Genomic DNA, 17693 nt, shown 5'->3' on the forward strand with positions numbered 1-17693 from the left:
GCTGCCCCCCCCCTTTTTTTTTAGGTTTTCCTTCCTTATTTCATCCTTCCTTCCTTCCTCCCTTCCTTTCATCCTTTTTTCCTTCTCTCCCTCATTCCCTCCTGCCTTCCTAAGGATGGGATTAGAAAGAATGATAGAAACTAATTCACTTTTCTAAAGCTCATTCTCACTCTCTTGAGTCTATTAACAAACCAGCTAGAGAATAGCTGCAAAAGTAGGTTTGGATCTGTGGTTCAGGGAGGAGAGCATCTCTGAGTGGTAGCTTGGATTCAAATCTTGGTATCCAGGCCTTATTCTTCTCTGGGCTTTCTTTCCCTCTTCTGCCAAAGGAGTTGTCTTCTAAGGTCCCTTCTAGGGCCTGATCCTATTCTAAGGCCCTTCCTTTCTCTGCTGTTGTACCCTTTCCTATCTATCACTTATTTTCCTCTTTCCCTTTTCCTGTCTATTCCTAATAATTCAGACTGAAATTCTAGGATATATTTCCAAGGGACAAGAAACTACCAATTTAGGTCTGACAAATCTGAAGGAGACTATTAGCCTTACAGATAAAAGGAAGCTTGATAGTTCAAACAAATAGCATCTCAAGCTTCTGGCCTAATTCTTAATTTAAATCCTTAAAGTTCCTTAGGCCTAGCCTGGTCTTTGATTTCTCATTCTGGGTTGGAAGCATCTTCCACAAAGTCTGGGCCTTTTCATGGCCCTACATAAGAACAACATCATTATAACTCTTAAGAATCAAAGGTTTTAAGAGCTGAAAAGGCCTTAGAAGTCATCTGGTCTAGCACTCCTTAACTTTTTGTATGGATTTAAGACCTCTTTGACAATCCACTGAAACTTATGGATGCCTTCCCAGAACCACATTTCCAAATGCACAAAATAAAGTACAAAGGCTTATAAAAGAAACTAATTCTATTGAAATAATTCTCAAAATATTTTTTAAGCCAAATTCATGGATCTCAGGATAACCAATTACTTATTTTACAGAGGCAATAAATGAGTTGCCTAGATCACACTAAAGCTAAGATTCAAACCCAGGACTTCTGATCCAAAATCTTGTCATCTTTATAATTCCTAGTCCTGCCTAGTAGCAGTGGATATGCTCAAGGGGACTGAAAAATTTTCTTTATAGGAAAGCCCCTCATTACACAGCCCAGGCACCTGGGAAGAAAGGAGGTTCATTTGTTGAGGGTCCTGGGGTTGGAAGCAGGGAGAGGCTGAATTGGAACCAGTGGAAGGAACTCTACAAGGCACTTCCTTTCCTGGAGGAAAGGTTATGCCTTTAAAAAGAGGAAGGACTCCTGGAAGTTGGGGTGGGGGATGGAGGACAGCCATTAAAAGAGGCAAAAGCATAGTCAAGCTGACCTTTTCAAATTTCAGTTAAGAGGTCACGAGTTTCTGTCCTTCATATACTGGGCAAGGATTGAGCTTAAGTTCTTAGACTGCACAAAAAGTCCCAGAAACATACCCAAGAAGCCAGTGGAGGAGAAAAGCAAGAGGCAGAGTCCCAAATGCCCTCTCCTTAAGGAGAGGTAGTCACATCTGGAAGATTTTACCTCTGGTAACCCAGAGGTATGCAGAGAAGGTAGCTTTGATGGGCAAGGTAGACAGATGAAGTGGAAACTTAAAGCAACAGAGTGGAATACAGTTAAGTCCTGATTAATGTGAATAACAAATCTTGAGATGTGAAATTATTTGAATTCACACTACACATAACTTCCTTTGAGCTGGAATGAATGACCACATTTCACACAGCTACTCTGCTACTTTCCCAAGTTGCTGTAAGCAAATGACTTCACTTCTCTTTAGTTTCTGTTTTCTCCTCAGGTAAAATGAAAGGTTTGAACCCAGGATCTCTAAGGATCCTCAGAGATCTAAATACTAAGATACAAGTGGCTAGAGGCTCAAATTAGTTTATTTTGGTCACTACTTCACACTGTTAATCCATATCATACTTAGAAGTCCACTAAGACCCTCAGATCTTTTTCACATGATGTGGGATGAACTTATCACCACCACTTCATAAGAACAGCATCAATATAAATCTTAAGAATCATAGGATTTAAGAAAAGGTCTTAGAGGTCATCTGGTCTAGCACTTCTTAACTTTTTGTATAGATGCCTTCCCAGAATCACATTTCTAATTTCACAAAATAAAATATAAAAGAAACTAATTCTATTCATTCTCTCTCTCTCTCTCTCCAAGGGAATGGGGTTAAGTGACTTGCCCAAAGTCACACAGTTAGGTAATTATTAAGTATCTGAGATCAAATTTGAACTCAGGTCCTCCTGACTCCAGGATCAGTGATCTATCTACTGTGCCACCTAGCTGCCCTGATTTAAGTCTCAAGATATTTTTTAAGTGAGATTCATGGATCTCAGGATAACCAACTTCTCATTTTACAGGGGCAGTTAATGGGCTGCCTAGATCACACAAGCAATGGACAGCAAAGCTAAGATTCAAATCCAGGACTTCTGACCCAAAATCCAGTCATCTTTATAATTCTCTGTATTTACCACCCTGACCCTAGGCAATCTCAAAATACCAATAAGACTGTGTTCAGGCAGGTTATAACCTTTTCCCAGAAGCCTGATTCCTATATTGTCACAAAATTTTTCCTCAGAGAAACTCAAGAGTCTTCACAAACAAGCAATTCCTCTTCTCTGTGACTCAGTTTTCTTCTCTGTAAAATAGAGCTAACAATATTTACAAGTGCTACCTATCTCATAGAAGTGTCAAAGAAAAGCACCATGTGTATGCTATCATTGCTACTCCTCTCATCTCCAGCCTGAAACTCTTAGTTTCAGGATCCAAGTAGTTCCTCTTCCCCAGAGTGTCTATGGAAGGAAATCCTAAATATTTGGTCATACCCCAAACAGTTTCTCTTTTTTGCTCTTAATCCCCATACACTTACAGGAATCCCTTCACTTATGGTTGAAAATCTTGACTCTGGTTAGCTCCTCCTCAACCAATTCTGTTTAGGGGAAGAAGAAAATCCAACCCAGGGGTAAAATCTCCCAGATGTGGCAGTGCCTCTTTCTCAGTATATCTTATGGCTCTTAATGTTTTTCACATAGTAAATGCTTAATAAATTCTTTTTCTTTCATTCATTTCAAATGAAGATCTCAGGACTCTGATCATATATGGCCTAGGGTATGTGTGGTCCATATATACATATATATATATATATATATATATATATACACACACACACACACACACACACAGACACACACACATATAAAACTTTTCCAATTTCCCGGTCCCCATTTGGTCCACTGTGCTTTCCAGCAAGAATGCACTTTTGTTTTTGCAGCCTGAGAGAGAGTATTTCTCCTTTCCCCTATGATAGAGTTCTGTACTCCCTGAGTTTGGATTTTCCCTAAAATTCTCTCTTCAATAGTCTTTTTCTCTCCACTCCTTTGGCAAATTCAACTACCAACAGCATCAAGGCTTCAACTATCATCTGGATGATTAAATCATATGAAAAAAGATCTCTGGGTCTTAGTGGACTTGTAAGTGTAATCTGGGTCACAGTATGAAGTAATGACTAAAAAAATATAATCTGAATTTTGTCTACATTAATGGAATCCTAGTGTCTAGATATCCCACAGAACTCTGCCACTGGTCAGAGGACAGAGGTTGATTATATTCAATCCCTGTCACCATTAGGTGGCACAATGGATAGAGTGCTGAGCCTGGAATCAGGAAAACTGCTTCCTGAGTTTAAATCTAGTCTCAGATACTTGCTAGTTATGTGAACCTGGACAAGTCACTTAACTCTGTTTCCTCATCTGTAAAATAAGTTAGAAAAGGAAAAGGCAATCCATTCTATTATCTCTTCCAAGAAAACCCCAATGGGGTCATGAAAATTTGGAGACAACTGAAAATGACTCAACAACTGATAAATCAAATCACAGAAGAGGATGATCAGTATAACTGGAGTATCTAGGAATACCTAGCACCCAAGGAATACAGTATAGACTGAAGGAATTAGGGATGTTTAACTTGGAGAAGAGAAGACCTGGGGTGGAATTGGGGTGTTGGTAAGGAGATATTGGAAGGGTGGCTAACAAATCTGAGATTTGTGCTACTTGAGGGCAGAATTAGATCAATGAAGATGAATTTAAATATGATAGCTAAGGATTAAATCAGTCCAAAAGTGAAATAGACTGTCTGGGAAATACTAAGTTACATATTTCCATTGCTTATGAGGACATCCTGGATGTTCATCCCAGCATCTTAAGCTCAGACTGAACTCCTTATTTCCCCACCCTTTCCCCCACTTCTGCAAGCATGATCTTCCTCCAAACTTCCCTATTTTTGTCATCCTCCCAGTCAGTCAGGCACAGAAACTTTATAACATCACTGACTCCTCCTTCTTCCTTGACCCTCACATCCAATCAGTCAAATGTGCTTTAACAAAGTCTCTCCCATCTGTACCTTCCTCTCTGTCTCTGCAGTCCTCAGTAAACCCAAGCCTCATTTCCTCCCTCCTAGGGAATTATAGAAGTCTTCTCAATGACTTCCCCATCATCAGTCTCTTCCCTTCAGTTGTTCCCTCATTTAGGGCCAGAGTCACTCTCCCACAGACTAACTCTGACCACATCTCTGTTCTGCTCAGAAACCTGCTTTGGTTCCTGTTTGTCCCCCTGAAGTTTTCCCTCTGTTTGACAAGAGAAGGGATAGATTCTGAGGTTGGCATTTGAGCCATTCCAAGACTTGACTTCCAATAATCTATCTCTTCTGGTTTCCTTAAAGGATCTCTTTCTGCCAGTCAAACAGAACAATTCCCTGTTGCCTGAAGATATAGCTAAGATTAAATGAGATGCATGTAAAGCAAAGAGTTAGATAAATATTAGCATCTATTATCGGCTATTATGTTCTCTCCACTTAGAATAACCTCCCCTCCTCCAATGCTGTTTACCCAATTTCTACTCAACCTTCAATGTTCAACCCAAGTGCCACCTCCTCCATGAAGTCCACCTGGGTTTCTAACAGAAAAATGATATCCTCTTCCTTCTCTGAACTACCACATCTTGAACTTCTTCCACTACTTTGATAGTTATATGTCTTTGCCTGATCCGTAGTCCAGAGATCCTGACTTCACAGAGATTTTCCCAAAACAAAAATCACTTGGACTCAGGACTCCTATCCTAGCCTCAAACTCTTAAACCTCAGTCAGTCCTTCTGACCTCAGAGACATAGTCCCTAACCAATCTCCACTCTTATGGTTTCCCCCCCAACTGCAGAGACCCCTCCCTCAGCGTAGAAATCTCTCCTAAATGATAAGATTTAGGGAAGCCCTCAATCCAAAAGCCTTCTCCAAACTAGAATCTATACCCAGTTGCAAGGGTTCCCCAACCTGAGACCTTTCCCTTAGCCCCTTAGACTCACTAGTGATCAGACTGCCCTTTCCAATCCACGAGAACCTTCCCTCAGCTAGGTTTCTTTAAGTCTAAAGATCCTTTCTCTTAACAGAGAGAAGGTTCAAATTCTGAGACCCACCCCTTCATCCCAGACACCCCAGGTAATCCAAAGATATCCTCCGAATCAGAGACCCTCCCCAAACTCAACTCGATCTCTTTTCTCAGGATTCAAAGCCCTCCACCTCAGGGAGCTCCTCCCTTCCCTAGAGATCTCTCCCAGTCAGAGATCCGGTGAGTTCCGAGCCCCCCAACGCAGTCCGCCCAGTCTCACCCACTCGGGCAGCTCCAGGCAGACAGAACAGGGGTCAACTCGAGCGCGGCCCCTGCCCCAGTCCCAGTCCCGGTCCCGGCCCCAGTCCCGGTCCCGGCCCCAGCCCCGGCCCCAGTCCCAGTCCCGGTCCCGGCCCCGGCCCCGGCCCCGGTCCCGGCCCTAGTCCCGGTCCCGGCCCTAGTCCCGGTCCCAGCCCCGGCCCCAGTCCCGGCCCCAGCCCCGGCCCCGGCCCCTGCCCCAGTCCCAGCCCCTGCCCACTGCCCCCTGCCCCTGCCCTGCCCCTGCCCTGCCTCAGCCCCTGCCCCTGCCCTGCCCCAGCCTCAGCCCCAGCCGCCGCCCAACTTCCAGTCCTCTGGGTCCCAAGGAAAGTTTGTGGGCTGGGACGGCGCGGCCCCCGCCGGTCCCTGCCCGCCCCGGACAAGGAGGGATGGCGGGGGGCACGGGCTCACCTGGTCCTCTGCCTCCCTCCCTGCCTGCCCGCGCTGGGGGCGCTGGGGGCGGCGGCGGCGGCGGCGGCTCCGGGGCTCGAGAAGGAAGTGAGAGAGCGAGGCCGGAGGAAGTGGGGGGGGCGGGGGCCGGGGCCGGGGCCCGGGCCGGGGGCGGGGGCGGGGGAGGGGCGCGACGAGGAAGTGCCCGGCCCCGCCCCCACGCTCCTGCCCTCCGGCCTCCCGGCTGGGGCCCTGGGGTGCCCCCTCCCCAGGCCCCCTCTCCTCTCCCGCGGGCGGGAGCCTCTGGCTTTCCCTTTGCGCTCTGCCCTGGCCCCGGCCTCCTCGCCACTTCTCTCTAGCCCTGCCTCCGGCCCTCTCCCAGCCACCCTCCCCTAGGACTGCTCTCGCCCCGCCCACCTCCTCTGCCCTTTCCTTCCTCAAGTCCCCCCTCTGTGGGCACCCCCTGCCCTCCCCTGCCCTCCCCTCCCGTCCCTGGATCCTTTCCCTTCTCCCCCAGACACTGTCTCCCTACCATCCCCATCTCCAGAACCTTCCTCCGTCTCACCCCCCTCTCCCCTAGGCCCCGCCTCTGCTTTCTCTCTGGTCCCCAGGTCTTCCTTCGGTCCCATCCCTTTCCCACCTTGGTCTGCTCTCCTGCCCAGCCCTTCTCTCTGACTTCAGGGCCCCCTCTGGTTGCCCCCCCTTTCCAGCTCCTCCTGCCCTCTCCCCAGTGTCCTTTCCTTCCCTCTCTCCTTCAGTCTTTCCTTCTGCCCTCTGACGACTGATCCTAGGTTTAAAACCCAGAATTCCTTAGAACTGGAAGGTCATCTAGTGCATCCTAGTGGGAATGGAGGGGGAAGACAGGGACCCATGGAGATTTGGGGCATTCCTTCCAGATTTCAGAACTTGGTCAGACTCTTAGAGTTAGAAAGCACCTTGTAGTCCAAATGATACTTGACCAGGGATCCTGCCCTACCCAGGTAGTCATGCAGCTTACATTTTAAGACTATTCTTTGTGGTGAGGGCATTCTTTCTGAAAATAACACATTTCAGTTTTGACTCTCAAATTTTTCTTTTCATCTAGCTTAAATCTTCCTTTCTTCAACTTCTACCCACTTGTTTTTAGGGTTCAGCAGAACAAGTCAAATGAACATGATGGTTTTTCAGAAAATAACCTTTTTGTCCTCTCTTGTCCTTAGCTGGTATTAGGGGTTGATACCCTGGAACTGAGTGAACACCTAAAGAGTTGGCTTTGCCAGTAAGGTTCCTAAAAGGAAAAACTGGTCCCTAGGGGCTTCCACCCCCTCACCCCATCTTTCAAAGACCTGGTCTGGAATGGAAGGACCAAAGAAGGACAGGGTTGGGAAGGGGGGAAATGGGGCAAGGGGGAGGGAAACTGGCATTTACATGAAGGAAAAGACACCATCAGCAAAGATGCAGGTCAGGACTAAGTAAGGCCCTAAAAAACAGGATGTTACTGTTCCACACCCTTGGGGCACCCCCTTTTCTCTCCCTCTAACCTCTTCTCCCTGGCTAATGGAGGCAAGATGTATTAGGAGATTCTGCCTCAACTACAGGAGGTGGGGGAAAGTTAGGGAAAGGAAAGACTAGGGCTGGTTGCTTGTCCATCCTGATATGAGCATCACTTGGGCTGGGGGCAAATCAGAGGATTTAGGGTTGTAAGGATCTTTTTCACCTCCTCCATACCCAACATTTTATAAAGAAAGAAAATGAAGTCTAAAATAAGGAAGGGATTTGTCCAAGGTCACTCAGTTAATGAACCTAAATTTGAGCCCAAGTCATCTGACTTCAAATTCAAGACTACATTCAGCTTGAAAATACAGGGGTGAAAAAAAATCTCACAGCAGTGAAACAGCATGGGATAATGGTAAGATGACTGGATGTGTAACCAAGAGATTTGGCTTCAAATTCTAACTATTTGTGTGACCTAGGCAAGTCACTTTTCCTTTCTGTACCACGGTTTTATAATCTATAAAATGAGGAGGTTGGACTGGATGATTCCCTAAGGTCTTTCCCACCCTAAATGTTATCATCCTAAGTTATTTCTCTCCTTCCAGCTTCAATTTCTTATCTGTAAAACAAGGAATGCCCTTGCATCCCCTTCTTCATGAAACTGTTGTGAGCAAATAGTTTTGTTAACTTTAGTGAGTTAATGTGATGATAGAAGGTATCTCTGATGTTCTTTCTTCAACATTGCCAGTGCCTACTATAACATTTCAGACCTGGCCTTGCCTTCTTTTACAGTCACTGTGCAAAGGAAGATGGAAATTATATCTAAAACAAGATCTCATCACTTCATTTACTTCTTGGTACAAAAATCTTCATTACCTAGAGAATAAAATATAAACTTTTTCACTGACATTCAGTTTCCTTTAGAGTCTGCTTCTCCCTTTCATCCTTAGCTTTACTGTATAATTCCTGGCACCCTTGATACATCTTGGGGTAAACTCTGGCCCCTTTGCCTTTGGGTATACCTACAACTGGAGGACCCTTCCTTCCTAACTCTGCCTGTCAGAATCATTCATCCGATTCAAATGTCCTATCTTCCTGAAGCATTTGCCTCTCCATTCCCTGTGCTGGAAGTGATGATAATAATAACTTTCATTTCTATAGTATGTTAAGTTTTACAAAATGCTTTCATTTGGTCTCTCAGTTGAATTTCCTTTCATGTTGCTCCCCACCTCACAAGGCCAAAAAGGGGAGTTGGCATACTCCTTGTTCCCCACAATCATTTCCTCTCCTATACCACTATTATTTAGTAACTTTTTCTTCTTTGAATTCTTATTTTAATATCACCTTGGGCTGAACCTTTTTCATTCTCTCACATTTCTCAACACTGTTAATAGTTTACTATCTTTCTATCCCAGCACCTGTCTTTATCCTTGGTAACATTAATAGTCTTATTAATGTTCATGTCCTGTTTCTGCAACATACTAACAGAAAAATCTCTCACTTGAACTTCCACCCCTGCTAATTAATTAGTTCAGTGCCTCTTCTGCCCTTTGTGACTAAACTTGAAACTGCTATTGACATTGGTGCCTCCATGCTTTTTCCTCTCACTATCCTCTTAAAATTTGACTTCTGGCCTCATCATTCCATTGAAACTGCTCTCTTATTTCTTATTTGCCAAATCCAATAGTCTTTTTCCCAATCTGCATTTTTTTAACCTTTCAGAAGTCTTTAACATTTGCTGTATATAGATCACCAGACTCAATTACAGTCAGTCAAAAATATGAGAGTTAGAGGCAGCTAGGTGGCACATTGGATAGAGCACTGGCCCTGGAGTCAGGAGTACCTGAGTTCAAATCCAGCCTCAGACACTTAATTACCTAGCTGTGTGGCCTTGGGCAAGCCACTTAACCCCATTGCCTTACAAAAAAACCAAGTTCTTCTCCATCTTGTCATGCCCAGTTACTCATTTTAGTGGAAAGGAGATGTTTAGTTTTTCTTCTTTCTCCCTGACATTTTTAAAAAAATTTTTTTAACATTTTTTCCCAATTACATGAAAAAATAAATTTAGCATTTCATTAAATTTTTTAAAAACTCTCTCCTTTCCTCCCTTTCTTCCCTTGAGAAAGCATGTAATTTCATATAGATATATATATGTGCAGTTATGCAAAACATATTTCCATATTATTCTTGTTGCAAAAGAAAACACAGGCCAAAAATAACAAGAAGAAAAATAAAAAAAATTTTTAAAAAGGATGCTTTGATTTGCAGGCAGACACCATCACTTCTTTTTCTGGAGATGGATATCATTTTTCACCCTAAGGCCTTCAGAATTGTCTCAGATCATTATATTTCTGGGAATAGCCAAGTTATTCACAGTTAATCATCATATAATATTGCTATTAATGGGTACAGCATTCCCTTGTTTACTTCACTTTACATCAGTTCATATAAATCTTCCAAGTTTTTCTGAAAATCTTTTTTGCTCATTCCCCAATTGATGTCATCCCCTCAGTTTTCAATTCTTTGCTATCACAAGAGTTGCTACACATATTTTCTTCCTTTCCTTTTAAAAAGAAATCTTTTTGGGATACAGATCTAGTAGTGGTGTTTCCGGGTCAAAGAATATATATAGTTTTATAGTCCTGTGAGAATAGATCCAGAATGCTTTCTAGAACAGCTGGATCAGTTCAAAATTTCATCACCCATTAGTGGTTAGCATGGGAAAATTCGTCCCAATTTTCCCTCTAACATTTGTCATTTTCCTTTTCTCCCTTATTAACCAACCTGCTAGATGTGAGATGGTACCTCAGAATTATTTTAATTTGCATTTCTCTAATCAATAGTGATTTAGAGAATTTTTTCATATGCCTATATAGATAGCTTTGTTTTCTTCTGAAAACTATCTGTTCAGATCTTTTGACCAGTTATGAATCAGAGAATAACTTCTATTCTTATAAATTTGACTTTATATATTTGAGAAATTAAGTCTAGGCAGCTTTCTTAAGACAGCTTTATTAAGTTCCAGTCAAGAAATAGAGAAGGTACTGACCTACACTGGTAGAGAAAGTTTTCTCATAAAGGAGCACCTGGTCACAGTATCCTGCCTTTCCACTATTTCATTCCTCCAGGACTTTGTGCTTTATTTCTGCTCAGGAAGAGAGATTAGATTTGTTCCAATGGGTCCTGTAGGGCAAAACAAAGCCTGAAGTGTTTGATGGAAGTTGCAAAGAGGTGGATTTAGATTAACTGTAAAGAACAATTTCTGAATGGGATAGCTCTAAATTAGAGATCTCGAAGCTAGACAACTGAGAATTCTTATTCAGGTATGGACTAGGCTAGGGGACTAGCAAGATTCTTTTCTTCTCACTCTCAGAGTCTATCTCCCAGTCCATCAACCTGTTCTGGCTTCCCTTCTTTCCTTAATAACTGTAGTCTTAGCACTATAGTCATCCTTTACAATGAGAATATACACTTCCCCTCCCCTGCCCCATTTCCCTCATTCCCTTGTTCTTCAGCAGTTTCTGCCCTTCTCAATCCTTGTCAAAGGGAATTACTACTGGAAGAAGTCATGAAATTGTGCTGACAGCTCTGCTGTAAAGTCATGTTCTTTAACCTCACCTGGGTCTTCATTGCTTCCCAGAAAGCCTATTCATTTCTGATTGACTTCCTCAAATAATTAATAATGTAGTTCTTTTAAATATTCCTCTCCTTTCTCCCACCTTCTCTCTCAGCAAAGGACTTTACCTTCCAATTTAATAGTTAGCATTTGTCTAGCACTATAACATTTGTAAACTACTTTATGAATACCATCACATTTACTGAGAAGACTCAGTCCTTTAATCATGAGCTCTCTTTTCTCCCCCCCGTTTTTTTATCCCAAAATTGCTCTTCACTCTGTTTTCCCTTCTCTCTAATATCTCTCTTCTCTCCTGACCATTCTCTCTCTCTCTCTCTTTTTTTTTTTTAGTTTTTGCAAGGCAATGGGGTTAAGTGACTTGCCCAAGGCCACACAGCTAGGTTAGTTCTGAGGCCAGATTTGAACTCAGGTACTCCTGACTCCAGGGCTGGTGCTCTTATGCATTGCACCACCTAGCTGCCCCTGAGCCCTTTATCTTGATCTTTTTCTTCTCTTTGGATCTTGTTCCATCTGATACTTCAGAATAACTTAAATTATCCCTTTAAAAAAATTACCAAATCACCTTGGGGGCAGCTAGGTAGTTTAGTAGATAACACAACAGCCCTGGAGTCACAAGGACCTGAGTTCAAATCTAATCTCAGACACTTGATACTTATTAGCTGTATAACCTTGGGCAAGTCACTTACCCTATAGCCTTGCAAAAAAATTAAAGATAAAAACCACCTTGATCCTGTCCATCTCCTCAAGTTATTATTTTATATCTCTGTTTCCTTAGGAAAAAATAGTCTCGATTTGTTCTCTTCACTTCCATGCCTGCCACCTACTCATTCCTCAGTACTCAACCTCAGTGTTGGTGGCCCTCTATCCCAACCACTCTGTTGAAATTGCTCTCTTTAAGTGTACCAGTGTCTTAAGTAATCTTTTCTTAGTTCTCATTCTCTTTGTCCTTTCTATAATAACATCTGACTCTCTTTTCATCCCCTCCTTTTATGATACCATCTCCTTTTTTGACTTCTCTGATGTGACTCTCCTTGTTCTCTTTTTCACATTGTAAGCACATACTCAAGCTTTTCTGTCAACCCCTTCTAGAACATAGAGGCTGAGTCCCCAGGGCCCAACTATTACATCTCTTTAGAGCCCTATGGTTGGTTAATTATCAGGGTTTGAAGGATGTCTTTTTAGCACTATGACTTAGGAGCCCCCCTGCACATGTTTTTCCCACGAATATCAACTGATATCAGTTAGGCAGACTTTAAATCCTTTTGGAAACAGATATTTTCTTCAATGATATAAGTTGATTAAAACATAAACCTCCTCTTCCTCTTTTTTTTTTTTTTTGTAAGGCAATGGGGTTAAGTGGCTTGCCCAAGACCACACAGCTAGGTAATCATTAAGTGTCTGAGGCAGGATTTGAACTCAGGTACTCCTGACTCCAGGGTCGATGCTCTATCCACTGCGCCACCTAGCTGCCCCCCCCTTCCTCTTCAAAAAAATCCATGACACATTCAGTTATACACTACTACTGAATTTGTCTTTCATCACTGCATCCAGTCTGCTTGATGTAGACAGTAGTATCAATTGTTACTGTCCCAGGCATACTGCTTGGATGTTGGTGAAAAAAATGTTGTCCTCTGAAGGTCCTCCATTGGACAAGGGGTGCAGGTGGATGGTAAGGAAAACGCTCTCTTCTACCCTTGTCCCAATCAAAACCTCCTCTGGATCTTGCCTAGAGGTTTTTCTCCACTTCCAGATGCTTAGATTCCAGATACCCTAGATTCTCTTCACTGTTTGAAACTCTAGATCTGAAGTGATCTGTTATTTTAAAGATTCAATTACAGGGCATGAACAAATCTCAGTTTATCTGAAACCTTCCTGTCAGATCTAGTTGAAATATTGGAGATATTCAGACCTTGTTCACATCTAGTTCAAATCTCTGATTATTGAGTCAATGCTTATCCATAGGTCTTTACTTAATAAAAGTATCAGAACTATGCAGGGGGTGAGGGTGTGGGGGTGATTTCAACCTCCCACCTTTACAACAGAATATCAGAAAGGATCCCAGTGGCCATCCAGTCCAACTCATATATTAAAGCAATCCTCATCATAAGATACTTAAGTGATTAACATTCTGCTTCAAGACCTCCAAGGAGAAAGAACCTTTGACTTTTCTAGGATACCTATTCTCTTTTTTTCCCTCTCTGTCTCTCTCTTAATGATCATGAATACTTTTTCAAGTGAAGGGATTTTGCATTCCTGTACCTATTTATCCTAAGCATCTCTTGCTACTCCCCACCCCAGACCAAAAATATATGCCATGAGACATAGACAATTATAAATATATAGCCAAAGTTAATAATTTTTACAGCTTTTGCTTCTGGTCAAGGTCTAAATTCTCATTCTGTAACTGAGAATTATGAGCTTGGAATTTCTATCTCTCCTTTTGTTAATTGTTCTAATAATCACAGAAAGACAGATATTAGAATTTGGGAAACCTGGCTAGTTATCTTTGTGAGAATCATAGAAGTTTCTGGTTTTTGATAAATATTAAATCAGGTACAAGATAGCTAGCCATCTTCTTTTTGCAATGCAAGGATGACATATTTGTGAACAATGTGTAAAATGTGTAACTTGATTCACTAGCTTCCAGAAGCTTTAACGATCCCCTAGTTCTTTTAATGTATAAATACTCCTCTTTCTCTGGGTGGTCATCTTGGATAGATGACCCCAAACTATAGGTTAACTGTAAATCTTAGAGAATAAAACTTCAAGTCTAACCTTTATTTCCCGACACATTATTTTAACCTCAATTAAGGTTATAGATATGTATAAGCATATGGATATATTAATATGTATCTCAGCTGTACAGTATTTACAGGTTCAAAAATGGCTTAAAAATCATAATCAATTAGATTAACAGATGTGTCCCCCAACCCCCAATTACTTCTAGAAAAAAGACAGCATTTGAAATGCCAAAAACAGACAAGAGTGGTTAGGGCTAGAACAGAAGAAAAGCAAGAGAGAACATTGGCCTGAGACTAGCTATTTATGACCTTAGGCAAAGCTGCTCCTTCTCTCCAACTGATTGCATCTCTAGGTTCTTTCTATCACTAACACCTTGGAAACGAAGTCCCAGATGATTAGCACAATGTCTTGCATACAAAAAGCCACTAAACAATGCTGAGGCTAACTTTGTGATCACACTACAACTTGAGACTCTGGGAATGGTAGCCTGCTACAATCACCTGACATCAGGAGCAGGGTAGTGGGTGGGACTGGGGCTAAAGCACTGGGAATCTTTTTTGTCTCCTCTTCTGCTTTTGCTATGACATGTAAAGCTGGCTGCTATTTTCTAGCTAGCTGCTGGGGTAGAAGTAGTATGAGTTGCTGCCAGGCATTTGGAACTCAGTAAGCAGCCTAAGGACATTATTCAACTGATAGCTGTCAACTTAGATTGATATTTAGGAGGAAATCAGTAACCTCATGGACAATTGATTGGGACTAGATCTATGATGTCTCTGGCAGAGGGGAATGTCTCTTCAATTGAGGAGAGTCCCTCCACCAGGGCAGATTCTCATTTGTCTCAGTGAGAGGTCAAATGACTTGCCCAGGGTCACAAAGTTAGAAATGGGTCAGAGACAGGACTGGAATCAGGTCTGATTTTCTATCTGCCAGGCTCCCTCTCAATTTTAGCTTGATATCAAGGAAAATCTTCCCAACAAATTGATCTGTACCAAGGAACATCGATGAGTTACCTGACAGGATAATGGGCTCCACCGGTCTAGGGGAGAGAGGCTTGGATGACTATTTGTCAGGGATGTTAGACAAGCATTGGACAAAATACCTTCTGACATCCTTTCATTTGGACTGGTTCTGCTCTAGGAGAGACATCCCACTCATTCCCCCTTTGCCCAACCAGGTTCATAGGACAAAACCTCCAGGTAATAGGATATGTGCATTGTTCTCTTAGAGACTGTGGGGAGAAGAATACAGAGAAGTGCCCCCTCCCCACCTTCCCCAGTCTGGGGTTATCATGTTGCCTGCCAGAGAGAGACCCTGGGATTAATGTCAGTCTGAATCCACTTGTTTACTGACCTTTTAGCAGCTGGCACTACTGACCCAACTCAGGTATACTTACCAACTTTTTTCCCCTTGCTCTCTCTATTTTAAGGGAGAGTAGGTTTCCCCTACTGGGTTCTTGGAATTTTCTGTTTAGTGACTAGAGTGAAAGTTGACTCCCAGCACTCTGGAGTTGTTTTGATTGCTCCGGACCATCCATTCTCTACAATTCAAGATAAGGCAGATACAGGTATGAAAGGTTTCTGGTTGTGTATTTTCTCCTTTAGGTTAAATATGCTCATTTTCTTCAACCAACATTCATGAGCTCTTCTGTACAGGCTCCAGATTTTATATGCCCTTTTAAACAATGACATCCAGAACTGAACATTCAAGTTGATTTCTGACAGGGCCAGAATATTGTGGTACTATCCTTCTCTATTCCTGAAAGCTCTATTAATAAGATCCAAGACCACATTAGCTTTTGTGACTGCCACATAACATTGTTGAAATTTATTGATTTTGTAGTCCACTAAAACCTCCAGATCTCTTTCGGAACTGCTATCTATCCATGTCTCCTACACACACACACACACACACACACACACACACACACACACACATATATATATACACTTCATATTACCTAATCCCCTTTCTTCAGTCATTGCCTCTGTGTCAGTGTCCTAGGTTTATAGATTTAGTACTAGAAGGGATCATAGAGGTCCCTCTAATGATAGAGATATAGCCCATAGAGATTATAACTTGGCCAAGCTCATAAGGTAGTGATTCCCAAACCTTTCATTCTAACCTTCTATTTTCAACTTTTTGATGACAGTTAACTGGCACCTCAAACTCACCATGATTAAAAATAACCTATCATCCACTAATACATTGTTGGTGGAGCTGTGAACTTACCCAACCTTTCTGGAGAGCAATTTGGAATTATGCCCAAAGGGCAATAAAAATGTGCATACCCTTTGATCCAGTAATACCACTACTGGGTCTATACCCTGAAGAAATCATGGAAAAGGGTAAAAACATCACTTCTACAAAAACATTCACAGCAGCCCTGTTTGTGGTGGCAAAGAATTGGAAATTGAGTGAATGTCCATCAATAGGGGAATGGCTGAACAAATTGTGGTATATGTATGTTATGTAACACTATTGTTCTATTAGAAACCAGGAGGGATGGGAATTCAGGGAAGCCTGGAAGGATTTGCATGAACTGATGCTGAGTGAGATGAGCAGAACCAGAAGAACATTGTACACCCTAACAGCAACATGGGATTGATGATCAGTCTTAAAAGGATTTGCTCATTTCATCAGTGTAACAATCAGGGACTATTTTAGGGTATTTGCTATGGAGAATACCATCTGTCTCCAAAGAAAGAATTGTGGAGTTTAAACAAAGAACAAAGACTATTACCTTTAATTTTATAAAAAAGTTATCTTATTATGTGATTTTGCTATCTCTTATATTTTATTTTTTCCTTAAGGATATGATTTCTCTCTATTCAATTCTCTCTATTCAATTCAATTCTCTATTCGATTTTGATCACTGTGTAGTGTGGAAACAATGTAAAGACTATTAGACTGCCTTCTGTGGGAGGTGGGGGGAGGGAAGTGAGATTGGGGGAAAAATTGTAAAATTAAAAAACAATAAAAAGAATAGCCTGTCATCTGCTTCCCTTCCCCCTAAACTCATTTCTTATCTGTAATTTCAATTTCTATTCATGAACCACCATTTAAAAAATTTTTTTAGGCTCAGAATCTCAATGGCTACTGACTTTTCTCTCACCTCTTATATCTGATCACCTACCAAATAATATTATCTGAACTTCAGCATTTTTCTCCTCTCATATCTTGGCTTTTCTTTCATTTCACAATATGGCTATCCTAGTTTAGACCTTCAGTATCTCTTGGTTGGATTGTTGTAATAAACTCTTATGTGGTCTTCCTGATTTTATATGGTTCTCCTCTAATCCAACCTTTGATATTATTGCTGCTTATTCTTCATATTGATGATGTTTGTCTTTCATTTTCAAAGAAGATCATGACATCAGGGAGCTGATGCCATGACAAGTACATGATTCAGATTTGAGTGAGGGGGTACTATTCTAAGTCACCAGTTTCACTTTCTCCTCCAGAGTCATCTGGGTCCAATGCCAGATATGGATCAGGATGACTGTAAATGGCTTTGGATGTGAGATAATTAGGGTTAAGTGACTTACTCAAGGTCACACAGCTATCAAGTGTCAAGTGTCTGAATTCAGATTTGAACTCAGGTCCTCCTGATTCCAGGACTTCCCTTTTCTTCGTACTAGAAGAGGACCAATTACATCATGATGTTGGGATCAAGGTACAGTGTATCCAACTGTGGCTGATCAGATCAAAATGAATTC

General features: G+C 42.0%; 1 protein-coding gene across 2 annotated transcripts in view; it reads right to left on the reverse strand.

Annotated features, from left to right (window-relative positions):
* Positions 1-6785, reverse strand: part of RHOG (ras homolog family member G) — a 28203-nt gene extending 21418 nt beyond the window's left edge. The window contains exon 1 of one of the 2 annotated variants that reach the window (XM_074217356.1): positions 6766-6785. The gene's annotated coding sequence lies outside the window, so the exon portion shown is untranslated. Of the gene's footprint in view, positions 1-6146; positions 6496-6765 lie in introns of those variants that run through there. The other variant, XM_074217354.1, reaches the window with a different exon arrangement.
* Between the last annotated feature and the right edge of the window lie 10908 nt (positions 6786-17693).

This window comes from Macrotis lagotis, chromosome 1, assembly GCF_037893015.1.
Source record: "Macrotis lagotis isolate mMagLag1 chromosome 1, bilby.v1.9.chrom.fasta, whole genome shotgun sequence".
NCBI lineage: Eukaryota > Metazoa > Chordata > Mammalia > Peramelemorphia > Peramelidae > Macrotis > Macrotis lagotis.